This window comes from Microcaecilia unicolor, chromosome 4 (assembly GCF_901765095.1).
Source record: "Microcaecilia unicolor chromosome 4, aMicUni1.1, whole genome shotgun sequence".
NCBI classification, from domain to species: Eukaryota; Metazoa; Chordata; class Amphibia; order Gymnophiona; family Siphonopidae; genus Microcaecilia; species Microcaecilia unicolor.
In genome coordinates, this window is record NC_044034.1 from 332,727,200 (window position 1) to 332,741,740 (window position 14,541).

Below are 14,541 nucleotides of genomic sequence, written 5' to 3' on the forward strand. Positions count from 1 at the left end.
TCATTTTGTTATTGCTTTGCTCACGCCATCGGTCAGTGCCCTCTAGCTGTGACATTACGTAAAAGAATGATCTACCGCTATTTCAGTGGCCGGTGCGTGTGGTCAGGTGTAACAGCGACAGCTGGAACAGAGGTGACAGCACTACTCTAGCCCCGCCCCCTCAAAGTGTTGCTTGCGCAGTCTCGCCTCTAACCTCATTGCCTTTCTTTGGAGGCTCGACGTGGGCGTGGCTATCACGCTGACGTCACGGGGTGCAAAGCTTGCCTTGGAGCCGAGCTCCACGTTTATGCCACGATAGAGGGCAGAGAGCAGCTAAGACACAGAGGAAGGGGGACGGACAGCGCTCGGGACACAAATCGCTGGCCAAAGCAGAGGTATCGTCGGAGCCGCGGCCTCCAGAGGCGATATAGAACACGGATCATACCTTGGGTGGAAAGAGCAGGAGCATCAGTTCTCAAGGGTGAGAAAGAAAATATCTCCGGATGGCCTTTGGAGGTGGGAGCAGAAAGAGTTAGCAAGCAACGGGGGGGAAGGGTGCATCAAGAGGGTGAAAGAGAAGGCATCAACCCCCTTGCGACGAACATCAACTCATGTGGGGGGGGGGGGGGGAGGGACAACGAATGAAAGAGAGAGCATCCGCTCATGATGGAGGGGAACAGCAAGACAGAGTGTGAGTGCATCTGCTCCTGGTAGGTAGAAAAATAGACTGAGCCTATCAGCTCCTGGATGGAGCAAAAGAGTGAGAGTGCATCACTCCGGGGGGGGGGGGGGGGGGGGGGAGGGGTCGATGCCAGATAGAGAATGAGCATATCATCCTCTGAAGGGTACAGAGAGTGTGAGAGAGCATCAGCTCTTGAGGGAGTGTGAGAGAGCATCAGCCCTTGAGGGATGGGGATGGGGTGGGACATATGGGAAAGAGCGAAAGCACATGAGCCGCGGGATGGGAGCACAGAAAGAAAGAGAGAGCAATCAGGGGGGGGGGGGGTTACAGAAAGAGGGCGCATCAGCCCTTGGATGCTGCATTGACAGATTTGGTGAAGGGGTGGTTAATGGGTACTTGGATGGAAAATGGTGGGGTCTTCTTCCAGTCAGCCTACAGAAGTAGGTATTTGTTGAATGTTCAGGAGGAATACGAACAGGGCAGAGACTGTTTGATAGGTGTTCAGTGGAAGCTGTTGGGTGTCACTGCTGCCTGCATGCTTACAGATCTTTCCTCTCTTATCTAGGTGTCCTTCTGCTTCTTCCCTTGCATCTGAGTGTGCCAGGCTGGGCTCTATTAATAGTGTTAGGTCCTGCAGTTTTCCCAGAAGCTTATCAGGGCTTGTACTTCTTGTGCCACAGGTCACATCTTGAACTGAGTGATTTTCCACTGCAGGCAGGAAGTTTGACTTTTGCCATCAATGCTATTATCCTGCAGTGAGTGTGCTTTTGGTGGCTTATTATCTCCAGTGGACTAATGCAGCAGGGTAAAGTCATCAAGTGTGGGAGTGGGCAAGGCTGGTTTTAGTTTAAGAGGTGCCCTGGTGTAAACTGAAATTGAAGGAAATGACCGTGTTTCTGCTCCAAAAGCCTTCATCAGAAGTTGACCGCTGAATCCTCTCTCAATATATGAGTCAGAATAAAAAAAAAGTCGAAGAACTGTGCTTGTAGGTTGCAGCATTCACACATGTGTGTGTTTCCGAAGACGGCAAGTGTGACAAACACAGTTCTTTGACTTTTTGATTTTGACACGCATATATTGAGAGATGATTCATCAGTTAACTCCTGATGGAGCCAAAACACAGGCTGTGTAGAGTTAACGTGACTGGGACTTGTTTGATTACATCTATTTTTCTGACCTGTGGTCTCTTGATACTTTATATCCTTCCACTCCCTTGGCTGTTTCTTCCAGGTTGCTTTGTGGAAGTCTTTGGTTTTCTCTTTCAGTTTTTGTAAACTGAAATTTGCATCCCCTTCTCCTGCCTTCAGTGGTGGCAGCTGGGACACAACACCAACCTCAGTGGTGGTTGTGGCTCCAGCACAGCGTCCCCTTCTCTCTTCTACCCCGTGTCCCCTTCTCTGTTCTCTGCCCAGTCCCACAGGAGCCAACTTCTCAAAATGATTGAAGGTGCTAAAGCCAATGGAAATGACCTCTCCCTGGACACAACCTAGGAGTTTGTTCAGTGTTGGGAGTGCTCAAGCACCCAGAGCACCGGCTCCTATGCTCAGTCCCACACTTTCCTCCAGTTTCCTATCTCTCTTTTTCCTCGTGCCCACGTGGTGTAGAAGGACATAGGAAGGAGATGCCAACGTGGCAGTGCCCCCTTGTGTATGATGCCCCATGTGCCTGCACAGGTCACACACCTGGCCCTGATACTAGACTCTTCTTGTTATCCATGACATCCACTTTTTTTTTTTGTTACATTTGTACCCCGCGCTTTCCCACTCATGGCAGGCTCAATGCGGCTTACATGGGGCAATGGAGGGTTAAGTGACTTGCCCAGAGTCACAAGGAGCTGCCTGTGCCTGAAGTGGGAATTGAACTCAGTTCCCCAGGACCAAAGTCCACCTCCCTAACCACTAGGCCACTCCTCCACTGTTGCTACTATTTGAGATTCTACATGGAATGTTGCTATTCCACCAATGTGGCCGCGCAGGCTTCTGCTTCTGTGAGTCTGGCGTCCTGCACATACGTGCAGGACGTCAGACTCACAGAAACAGAAGCCTGCGCAGCCTTCTACATGGAATGTTGCTAGTGGAATAGCAACATTCCATGTAGAATCTCCAATAGTAGCAACGTTCCATGTAGAATCTCCAATAGTAGCTATTTTATTTTTGTTACATTTGTACCCCACACTTTTCCCACTCATGGCAGGCTTAATGCGGCTTACATGGGGAAATGCATGTGTAATACATTTTTTCTTTACAAATTAGTGTCCTCAGAGTTGTCTAACAGGATCATACAAATCAGCCATATATTGTGTGCTGGAGATATATATTATTCTGTGCTCCAGTGTTTGTGTTATAGTGGTTTTCTAGAAGATATCTTTACCTTTCAAGAGAGAGCCTGTGCCACATTATTTTAAGAAACTATTTTTGTTTTCAGTGAGTGCACAGTTAAGGAGTTGAATTTGTTACCAGATGATGTGGTCCAGGCTAGTAAGATAGCTAAGGTTTAAAATAAGCTTGGATATTGGATACTTTCTGGAGGTCAGGCTCATTAATAATTATTAGCCAGGTAGATAAAGCAGGGGCGTAGCTAGTTGGGGCCACGGGGGCATGGGCCCCCACAGATTTAGCTCTGGTCCCCTCTTATTTCAACCCCCCCCCCCCCCCCCCCGCTGCTGACCCTTCCCCACCACTTTTGACCCTGCCGCCGCCAGGTACCTTTTCTGGTGGGGGTCCCCAATCCCCACCAGCCAAAGTCTTCTTCAGCGCCGGTTTCTGGCACCTTCGCTGATCTGTTTCTCTCAGTCCTGACTCCTGACATCCTGCTTGCACGTCCTGTATGTAGCCCCGTTCAGGAGTCAGGACTGACAGAAACAGATCAGCGAAGGTGCCGGAGACCGGCGCTGAAGATGACTTCGGCTGGTGGGGGTTGGGGACCCCCTGCCAGCAAAGATACCTGGCGGGGGGAGGGTAAAAGTGGTGGTGGGGGTCAGCGGCTGGGGGAGGCAGGCTAAACTGTGCCCCCCCCACACACTTCAGGCTCTGGACCCCCCCTCCCGCCGAGGTCTAGCTACGCCCCTGAGATAAAGTAATTACTCCCTATTTCTGGGAGTGAACAAAAGAGAAAGGATCTCCCTGTTAAGAACTGCTAGCTAGTTCCAAGTGATCTGGAAGGGCCAATGGTTAGAGGCAGCGTCCTGAGCTTGATGTATTAGTGATCTGACACAGCACTGCATATCTTATTCCTGTGGGGGCAGCAATCCTCAGCTCACTTCTGCCAGTCTTGCTATTCATTCACTTTTCTATTTATTATTCTCTTTAAGGGGCCCTTTTACTAAGGCGCGACAAAAAGTGGCCTGCGCTGGTGTAGGTGTGTGTTTTGTACGCGCGCAGGTCAACTTTTCAGCACAGCTGAAAAAAAGGCATATTTTTTGTTGTGGCAGAAAATGGATGTGCGGCAAAATTAAAGCCAGTGTGCGTCCATTTTCGGCCTGAGACCTTACCGCCACCCATTGACTTAGCGGTAAGGTCTCACACGCTAACCGATTACCGCCGGGTGAGTGCCACGCGCTAGAAAATATTTTCTACTGCGTGTTTTGGTCGCACGTCAAAAATAGAATTACCACCCGGGACACTCGGTAGCTAGGCGGTAGTTCCAATTTGGCACACGTTGGGCGCGCATAGGCACCTATGCGCTTTAGTAAAAGTGTTCCTAATTCTCTTTAAAATATTTTATATCTTTATTTATTTATTTATTTTACAGCACTTATACCCCACAATTTCCCACCGCTGGCAGGCTCAATGTGGCTTACAACATTTAAGTAGCAAACAGGCGAGTGCAATAAATGGAAAGGAATAAGTGGGACGAAAAGGTAAAGGGATAGGAAAGAAACGTAGGTAAGTCCGCAAGATCACTAGAGGGGTCGGAGTCCAGGAATAATTGAGGCAAGAAAGGATCTTTAGGGTAAGCTTGCCCAAATAAGTAGGTCTTGAGAGACTTCCTGAAAGTCAAATGATCTTGAACCATTTTTACCGATTTAGGTAACGCATTCCACCAATGAGTTCTGACATAGGAAAAGGTGGAAGCCTATGTGGTTTTATACTTGAGTCCAGAACACGCAGGGAAATTGAAGGTTTAAGTAAGAACGAGCAGTTCTAAGTGAGTTTCTTGGTGGTAAGTTGACAAGGGCATCCATATATGCTGGGGCTGCTCCATAGAGGACCTTATGAACTAGGGTACAAATTTTAAAAATTATACGCTCCTGTACAGGAAGCCAGTGTAGCTTCTGTGTTGTTCTTGTCTCATTGCTCATTCAGCATACCTTGTAGTTCTCAATCTGTTTGTGGCATATCCAGCTGATTTTGCTCCGGAGGTTTCTTGTCAGCTGTTGTTGCTTTGGGATGACTTGGAGTACAGCTGTGTCTTCATTGTGTATTTTGGTTGTATCAGGGTGTTCTGATGTTCTTATGTAAATTGAAATGGACTATCAAAATATGTCAGACCAATAGTTCATTGAGCCCAACATCCTGTCTCTTAACAGTGTCAATCCAGGATGATCACTTCCCTGTTCTCGTTTGCAGACGTACCATAAGTTGATTCTTGTCTGCTTAGCTAATACATGTTAATGAACCTGACTTCTAGAAAGTTATTGTAAATCCAGCTGTGCTATTAACTGTGTCCGCATACTTTGGAAAAACATTCCACAGCTTAATTATGCATTAAAAAAAAAAAAAAAAAAAAAAAAATATATATATATATATATATATATATATATATATATATATATATATATATATATATTTTAAGTGTTTCTAGTTGCTAGCAACATTAGTTTCTGGGAAATTAATGTGATCTGAGGTCCATGTACTTTAATTTGCTAGAGGACAGTGAGCTCTGTATTGCTAGCGATGTTATCACAAGACGACCTATCACCTTACAAGAAGCTGTTCCCCTGCAGTGTGCCAACAAAGATGTGCAGCCCTTTGTGTTAATTTGGGCTCTTTATTAAACAATTTTGGGTGCAGTGGTTGGTATGGAGAGGCTTGTCTGTTTTCCATGATGCTTTTATTAATGTGCTGTGTATCTTGCTGCTATTGAGAATAAAACCACTCAATATATACAAGTAATCCAGTATTTTGAGCAAGATGGCTGGTTTACTCAGTCCGTAGAAATTGTAGTTCAGCAGACCATGCATTTTAAATTTCTTACATACTGCAAGTTTTCGAAACAGTGTACATTCAGATGCAGTTGGCATTTTTCGGTCCCTGGAGGGCTCATAATGTAAGTTTGTACCTGAGACAATGAAGAGTTAAGTGACTTGCCCAAGATCACAAGGAGCTGCAGTGGGATTTGAATCAGGTTCCCCTGGTTCTCAGCCTGCTGCTCTAACCATTAGGTTACTCCTTCATTCCCCACACATTCATGCCCCAGGCTGACTGGTTATAAGTGACAATATTAGAGACATTCCTCAATTTAAAACTTGCACTAATGAACACATATTTAATTAAATCTAAATAAATTAGGTGAAGATATCAGTATTTTTGGTGGCACTGAGATTTGGCTTGCTGACTCTGATGCTATGGGGTATGCAGTCAGCAATGGTTGTTAGGCCACAGAGTGGGGTCCTGATTATCGCTTGAGACTTGTTTGCTTGGAAAGAGATGGCAGAATCACTCTTAACACTCAAATGTTCTCATTATGTGTAATAGGTGCTGAGGTGTTTGTGTATTCCTCCAAAACATGTCAATAGAGACATTTATCTGTTTTTAGAATGACTGTCTTTGAATTTTGACCATGTAAAATTAATTACTCTTTAGGTGATTTCAACACGCATATGGATGAGGTACCAATACCTAGTCAGGTTGGAGATTTCCTTACATCAATATTGACATTGGAGCATTTACAGGTGGTGAATTCTGCCACCCATGTAAAAGGTCACCTTTTACATTTTTAATTTTCGTGCAGTGAGAAGGTTTGACACATGTAACTGGATAAGTACATAAGTATTGCCACACTGGGACAGACCAAAGGTCCGTCAAGACCAGTATCCTGTTTCCAACAGTGGTCAGTCTAGGTCACAAATACCTGGAAAGCTCCCAGAAAGCTCAATACATTTTATGATGCTTATCCCAGAAATAAGCAGTGGATTTTCCCATGTCAATTTAATAATGGTCTATGGACTTTTCCTTTAGGAAGCCACCCAGAACCTTTTTAAACCCTGCTAAGCCAACCACCTTTACCACATTCTTTGGCAACGAATTCCAGAGTTTAATTACACATTGAGTGAAGAAACATTTTCTCCAATTCGTATTAAATTTACTACTTTGTAGATTCATCGTATGCCCCCTAGTCCTAGTATTTTTGGAAAGCGTAAACAAACGATTCACGTCTAACCGTTCCACTCCACTCATTATTTTATAGACCTCTATCATATCTCCCCTCAGCCATCTCTTCTCCAAGCTGAAGAGCCCTAGACGCTTCAGCCTTTCCTCATAGGGAAATCGTCCCATCCCCTTTATCATTTTTGTCGCCCTTCTCTGTTCCTTTTCTAATTCCACTATATCTTTTTTGAGATTCGGTGACCAGAATTGAACACAATATTTGAGGTGCAGTTGCACCATGGACCGATACAAAGGTATTATAACGTCCTCACTTTTGTTTCCATTCCTTTCCTAATAATACCTAACATTCTGTTCAGCGCTGCGTGCGTCTGGTAGCACTATACAAATGTTAATAATAATAATAATATTTACTTTCTTAGCCACTGGATCACACTGAGCAGAGCATTTGAACGTATCATCAACAACAACGCCAAGATCCCTTTTTTGTCGGTGACTCCTAACGTGGAACCTTGCATTACGTAGCTATAATTCGGGTTCCTCTTTCCCACATGCATCACTTTGCACGTCCTCACATTAAAAGTCATCTGCCATTTAGACGCCCAGTCTCCCAGTCTCGTAAGGTCCTCTTGTAATTTTTCACAATCCTCTCACAATTTAAGAACTTTGAATAACTTTGTGTCGTCAGCAAATGTAATTACCTCACTAGTTACTCCCATCTCTAAATCATTTATAAATATGTTAAAAGTCTGTGCCAGAGCCGGTGGCAGGAGGCGGGGCTGGTGGTTGGGAGGTGGGGATAGTGCTGGGCAGACTTCTACGGTCTGTGCCCTGAAGAGCACAGGTACAAATCAAAGTAGGGTATACACAAAAAGTAGCACATATGAGTTATCTTGTTGGGCAGACTGGATGGACCGTGCAGGTCTTTTTCTGCCGTCATCTATTATGTTACTATGTTACTATGTTAAAAGCAGCGGTCCCAGCACAGACCCCTGAGGAACCCCACTATTCACCCTTCTCCATTGAGAATACTGACCATTTAACCCTACTCTCTGTTTTCTATCCTTTAACCAGTTTTTAATCCACAATAGGACTCTTCCTCCTATCCCATGACTTTCTAATTTCCTCTGGAGTCTTTCATGAGGTACTTTGTCAAACGCCTTTTGAAAATCCAGATACACATTATCAACCGGCTCGCCTTTATCCACGTGTTTGTTCACCCCTTCAAAGAAATGTAATAGATTGGTGAGGCAAGATTTCCCTTCTCTAAATCCATGTTGGCTTTGTCTCATTAATCCATGCTTTTGAATATGCTCTGTAATTTTGCTGTTTCTTATTATTTTCAGTCGGTTCCTTCTTCCATTTTCTGAAGGATTTTCTTTTAGCTCTAATAGCTTCCTTCACCTCACTTTTTAACCATGCTGGCTGTCGTTTGGTCTTTCTCCCTCCTTTTCTAATACACGGAATATATTTGGCCTGGGCTTCCAGGATGGTATTTTTGAACAGCATCCACGCCTGATGTAAAGTTTTGACTCTTGCAGCCACTCCTCTAAGTTTTTTTTTCACTGTTCTCCTCATTTTATCATAGTCTCCTTTTTGAAAGTTAAATTCTAACGTATTGGATATCCTGTGAGTACTTACTCCAAAGCTAATATCAAATCTGATCATATTATGATCACTGTTATCAAGCGGCCCCAACACCGTTACCTCCCACACTAGATCATGCGATCCACTAAGGACTAGGTCTAGAATTTTTCCTTTTCTTTTTGGCTTCTGTACCAGCTACTCCATAAAAGCAGTCCTTGATTTCTTCAAGGAATTTTACCTCCCTAGCATGCCCTGATGTTACATTTACCCAGTCAATATCGGGGTAATTGAAATCACCCATTATTATGGTGTTGCCCAGTTTGTTAGCCTCCCTAATTTCCGATAACATTTATACATCCGTCTGTGCATCCTGGCCAGGCAGACAGTAGTAGACTCCTATCATTATTTGATTCAAGGCCTTCCTTAACGTACAATGCTACCCCTCCACCAATTTAATCCACCCTATCACTACGATATAATTTGTACCCCGGTATGACAGTATCCCACTGGTTATCCTCCTTCCACCAGGTCTCAGAGATTCCTATTATATCTAATTTTTCATTTAGTGCAATATATTCTAACTCTCCCATCTTATTTCTTAGGCTTCTGGCATTTGCGTATAGACATTTCAAACTATGTTTGTTGTTCCTATTTGCATCATTGTCACGTTCCTCACCTTCACATCCCTCATCTTGATCCCGGTTGGGCCCTTCACGCCGCCATAGCAATTCGGTGCTCCCCCGTGGCCTGCTGACGTCAGACGCTTGCCTGGGACCTCCCGTTGTTAATGCCCCTGCACGACGCTGCTCTCCTTCCCAGCGTGATCCGGCGCTCCCCCGCGGTCCTGACGTCAGATGCTTATACTATTTCTAGGAACCTTCCCTCTCCCTCGTTGCTTCAGCTTCGACCCGGTAAGCATTCTGTTTACTGCCGTCTTGCTTGTGTCTCTGGTGTGAGACCTTGCTTGTCCCTGGGTTGCTCTCTTGTCTGCTGCCTGCCTGTAAGACCTTGCTTATACCTGGATTACTCTCTTGTCTGCTGCCTGCCCTTATGACGCTGCTTGGACCCGGTCTACTCTCTTGTCTGCTGCCTGCCTGTGAGACTTTGCTTATACCTGGATCACTCTCCTGTCTGCTGCCTGCCTGTGAGACCTTGCTTATACCTGGATTACTCTCTTGTCTGCTGCCTGCCTGTGAGACCTTGCTTATACCTGGACTACTCTCTTGTCTGCTGCCAGCCCATACGACGCTGCTTGGACCTGGTCTATTCTCTTGTCTGCTGCCTGCCTGTAACACGTTGCCCGAGCCTGGTCTACTTTCCCATCTGCTACCTGCCCGTGGCCCCGCCTCTTGTCTCTTTGTGTAAGTCCTGTTGGCCGCCCGCACCTGGGGGCTCATCTCCCGGGGAACAGCGGTCACCACAGGTGAACTTTGGGGTTGCTCGGCTGCCAAGCAGAATCCGGGACTGAAGTCCTTGTACTCGGGATCACTGCTCGGCACAGGGACTCACAAAGCTGACAATCATGCTCAGTACTTGACTGTATTAAATTGCAATGTTTTGTCTGATTTTTATTTAAGGACACCTGATCTACTATGGTCTGTTTTGCAACCTCACTATCGGGATACCCTAGCTTCTCTGTTTTGGTGATATCTTTAAAAGCTACTTTATTCTGAACCATGCGCTTTTAAGCAACTGTCGGCCTTCCCCCCAGTCTCTAGTTTAAAAGCTGCTCTATCTCCTTTTTAAACGCTGATGCCAGCATCCTGGTCCCACCCTGGTTAAGGTGGATCCCATCCTTTCGGAATAGGCTTTCCTTTCCCCAGAATGTTGCCCAGTTCCTAACAAATCTAAAACCCTCCTCCCTGCACCATCGTCTCATCCACGCATTGAGACTCTGGAGCTCTGCCTGTCTCTTGGGCCCTACATGTGGAACAGGTAGCACTTCAGAAAATGCTACCCTAGAGGTTCTGGATTTGAGCTTTCTACCTAAGAGCCTAAAATTGGCTTCCAGAACTTCTCTCCCACATTTTCCTATGTCATTGGTACCCACATGCACCAAGACAGCCGGCTGCTCCCCAGCACTATCTAAAATCCTATCTAGGTGATGTGTAAGGTCCGCCATCTTTCCACCAGGCAGGCAAGTCACCAGGCGATCCTCATGTCCACCAGCCACCAAGCTATCTACATGCCTAATAATCGAATCACCCACTACAACAGCTGTCCTATCTCTTCCCACCTGGGCAGTAGCTCCTGGAGACACATCCTCGGTGCGAGAGGATATTGCATTCCCTGGTGTGCTGGTCCTGTCTACAGGATTACTTCCAGCTTCACCAGGGCGATGCTGTCCTTTTAGGAGGCCTCCCCCTTCCAAGTCAGCACAGGAGCTGCTAGATTAGAGGTGGGACTTCTCTACAACGTCCCTGTAGGTCTCCTCTATGTACCTCTCTGTCTCCCTCAGCTCCTCCACTACTCAAGAGAACGGACTCATTATATGAGACCTAGGAGCTCTTTGCATCGAGCACACACATATGACATCTCACCAAATGGGAGATAATCATACATGTGACACTCAATGCAAAAGACTGAATAGCACCCTTCTCGTTGCTGGACTACTGTCTGCATCTTAATATTATAGATTTGTTTAATTAAAACTTCTTAAGGCATTAGGGATATTAGATGAATATAATGATCTTTTGACTGTTGTAATTTGAAATTTATTTAGGGTTTGCTTCTTAGAAACTAATTAAATGTAATTCAGACTAATGAAAATTGAAAATTCCCCTCATTGTGTGCCTTGGTTGAATCATCATTTTAAAATTACATTCAGATATTTGTTGCAGAATAGGGTTGCACTTAAGCATTTTGATAGGGACTGTTCTAATCTACCTCTAGATCAAGAGGCACTGCAGAAAGGCTAGCCGTTTAGGAATGAGGGCCCCTAAAGAACTAGACATTGAGCAGTTAGTCAACTGTGGGAATCCTCCTTAATCACTACTACTATTTAACATTTCTAAAGCGCTACCAGGGTTGCGCAGCGCTGTACAATTAACAAAGAAGGACAGTCCCTGCTCAAAGGAGCTTACAATCTAAAGGACAAAAAGTGCAGTCAATCAAGATTGAGGCAGTCTAGATTTCCTGGATAGAGGTACAATGGTTAGGTGCCGAAAGCGACATTGAAGAGGTGGGCTTTGAGCAAGGATTTGAAGATAGGTAGGGAGGGGGCTTGGCGTATGGGCTCAGGGAGTTTATTCCAAGCATAGGGTGAGGCGAGGCAGAAAGGGCGGAGTCTGGAGTTGGCGGTGGTGGAGAAGGGTACTGAGAGGAGGGATTTGTCCTGTGAGCGGAGGTTACGGGTAGGAGCGTAAGGGGAGATGAGGGTAAAGAGGTAAGGAGGGGCTGCAGATTGAGTGCATTTGTAGGTTAGTAGGAGAAGCTTGAACTGTATGCGGTACCTGATTGGAAGCCAGTGAAGTGACTTGAGGAGAGGGGTGATATGAGTATATCGGTCCAGGCGGAAGATAAGACATGCAGCAGAGTTCTGAACGGACTGAAGGGGGGATAGATGGCTAAGTGGGAGGCCAGTGAGGAGTAGGTTGCAGTAGTCAAGGCAAGAGGTAATGAGAGAGTGGATGAGAGTTCGGATGGTGTGCTCGGAGAGGAAAGGGCGAATTTTGCTGATGTTATAGAGAAAGAAGAAACAGGTCTTGGTTGTCTGCTGGATATGGGCAGAGAAGGAGAGGGAGGAGTAGTTGCAGTTATTGCAATAGCACATCAAGTCCTATGGAAAGAAACCAGTCATGTGATGCCAGGACCCATTGGCGTTCTAAAGAATTACAGGAAGAAAAATGTTGGTTGAGACAACTTGGCCACAGATGGTGCAAGAGAGAATAGCCAGACTATAAGATGGCATATAGTAGTACCATCCTATGTCAAGAAAGAGAAGAGGTTTTTTAAAATTTGGAGAAAAGACCTTAGTCAATCCTGGAGTCAGCTTGGTGGGACACCCTGGAGCAGAGGAGAAACGTGACCACCTCCGCCAAGCACATCACATGATCTCCTCTTTTAGAGGTTTTAAATGTGAATTATATATGGCCGTCTGGTAGTTTTAATGTAAATCTCAGAGTGTAACCTGTTAGACGTGCATCAATAATGTTATGAAGTGAATATATACAGTGCAATCCGCTTAAGTGCAAGGGTCTGGGACCAAAGAAATACATGCAGTTAACCAGAGCGTGCACTTAACCGTTGCGACCCAAAGAAGCTTGACATCTGATAAACATATGTACAGTACTGTTTATTATACTGTGATAAAGTCACATCCAGGATAGTTGGGTTAAGGCAGTTTCAGTCTGAAATACAAGTCCCAGAAGGCATTGCAGGCAAGGAGCCAGAGGGTGAGATGAAGAACCCGGATTGGACTCCTAGCTGCAATCGGGGAAGACATGGTATGGACGTGGGGAAGCTAATGGAAGGAGAATGATTGGTGTGGTAGCTGAAGCTAGGGATTGATTAGGCAGGTGGGAAGGAGTCCCAGCAGTTCAGTTCAGGAGAGAGAAGCAGAAGGAGAGAAGCAGTTGCAGGCTGAAAACCCTTGGGCAGGGAGATCCCTAAAGTATTTGCAGGCTGAAAACCCTTGGGCAGGGAGGTCCCTAAAGTACTGAAGCAGGCTGAAATTCCTTGGGTAGAGGGAGTCCCTAAAGTATTGAACTCTCCTGAAGGTAAAGAGGATAGAAGGTAGAAACTGCTTCTTGGTGACTGAACTGTGATGATGAACTGAAAGAACTGTTTGTCTTGGGAATTGAACTACTGTTTATTGTGCACTGGATAAAGAGCCCAGACTGGAGCTGACTGTAAGCCTGTATTGAGTCCTGGTATGTGCTGATAGCCTGCTGCTTAAAGGGGACTATTTGCCACTCACTTTCAGGTGGCTTATATGTGCTTAAGATTGAAGGTGGATGCTGCTGTTGGAACTGTGTACTAGAAGCCTGTATGGAATAAAAGTCCTTAAGATTGAAGTTACTGGTGGACATCTATTTCTTCAATGTACCGGGAGCCTGTGGCTGGAGGAGATTGTTCTATCCTTGGCTGCACAAGAAAGGTACCTGGTTACAATAGGTACAGTATACAGTCTCCGTTAACTGACGTTATACAGTCTCCATTAACTGACGTTAGGCTTACTTGAAGTAATCAGTCATAGTCCTCTGTACACTATTGTGTCTGTGAGTTCCATAGACTACGTCTGCCAGACGGTTAAAACTGTCATAGCACTGACATCCAGTGGCCTCCAGATAAGCCTGCACGGTGTTGAGACTCTCCATCGCTCTTGCAAAAGTGACAGGAGGTTGTTGAATTTCGTCAGCATGTGCCTCACTGCTCATTTCATCATCTGTTTCATCATCAGCCGTTGCCTGCGTGTAGGCGCATATCTCGACATCAGTGCTGTTGTCAGCTGTTTGTAGATCGTAATCAACAGCTACGTAGTGATGAAACTCCTCTTGAGTAACACCGGTTGGGATGTCAATAGCCTGTTCATCTGACATGTTTGCAACAGCTGCATCTGTTTCCTCCCTCTCCACATCCTTAACAAAGCTTGCCTGCTTATAGCAGCTCACAATGGTTACTTGTGTAATAAGATTCCAGGCTTCTTTCTGCATATGTAGGGAATCCAACAGTGATAGATTACGAGCCAGTTCAACAGCACGTTTATCCTTGCCAGTCTGGTCATCCATAACGCTCATGAGACGACGTAGCACAAGAGCCCGATAATGTTTTTTGAAATTGACTATTATGCCCTGATCCATAGGTTGTATCAGAGAGGTAGTATTTGGTGGCAGGAAGACCACCTTGACATTAGACAGCCTGACATCATCACTGTGTGCAGCACAATTATCATAAAGCAACAAAATCTGACGCTTTTGTGCCTGCATTCTAGTGTCTAACTTCTTTAGCCACTGCTTCCAGATTTCC

The 14,541-nt window shown here is 45.5% G+C and overlaps 1 protein-coding gene across 3 annotated transcripts in view; it reads left to right on the plus strand.

Moving 5' to 3' along the window:
• The first annotated feature begins 226 nt into the window (after positions 1-226).
• SLC39A14 (solute carrier family 39 member 14) overlaps positions 227-14,541 on the plus strand; it is a 38,604-nt gene continuing 24,289 nt past the window's right edge. The window contains exon 1 of one of the 3 annotated variants that reach the window (XM_030202020.1): positions 227-460. The gene's annotated coding sequence lies outside the window, so the exon portion shown is untranslated. The remainder of the gene's footprint in view (positions 461-14,541) is intronic. The other 2 variants (XM_030202018.1, XM_030202019.1) reach the window with 2 other exon arrangements.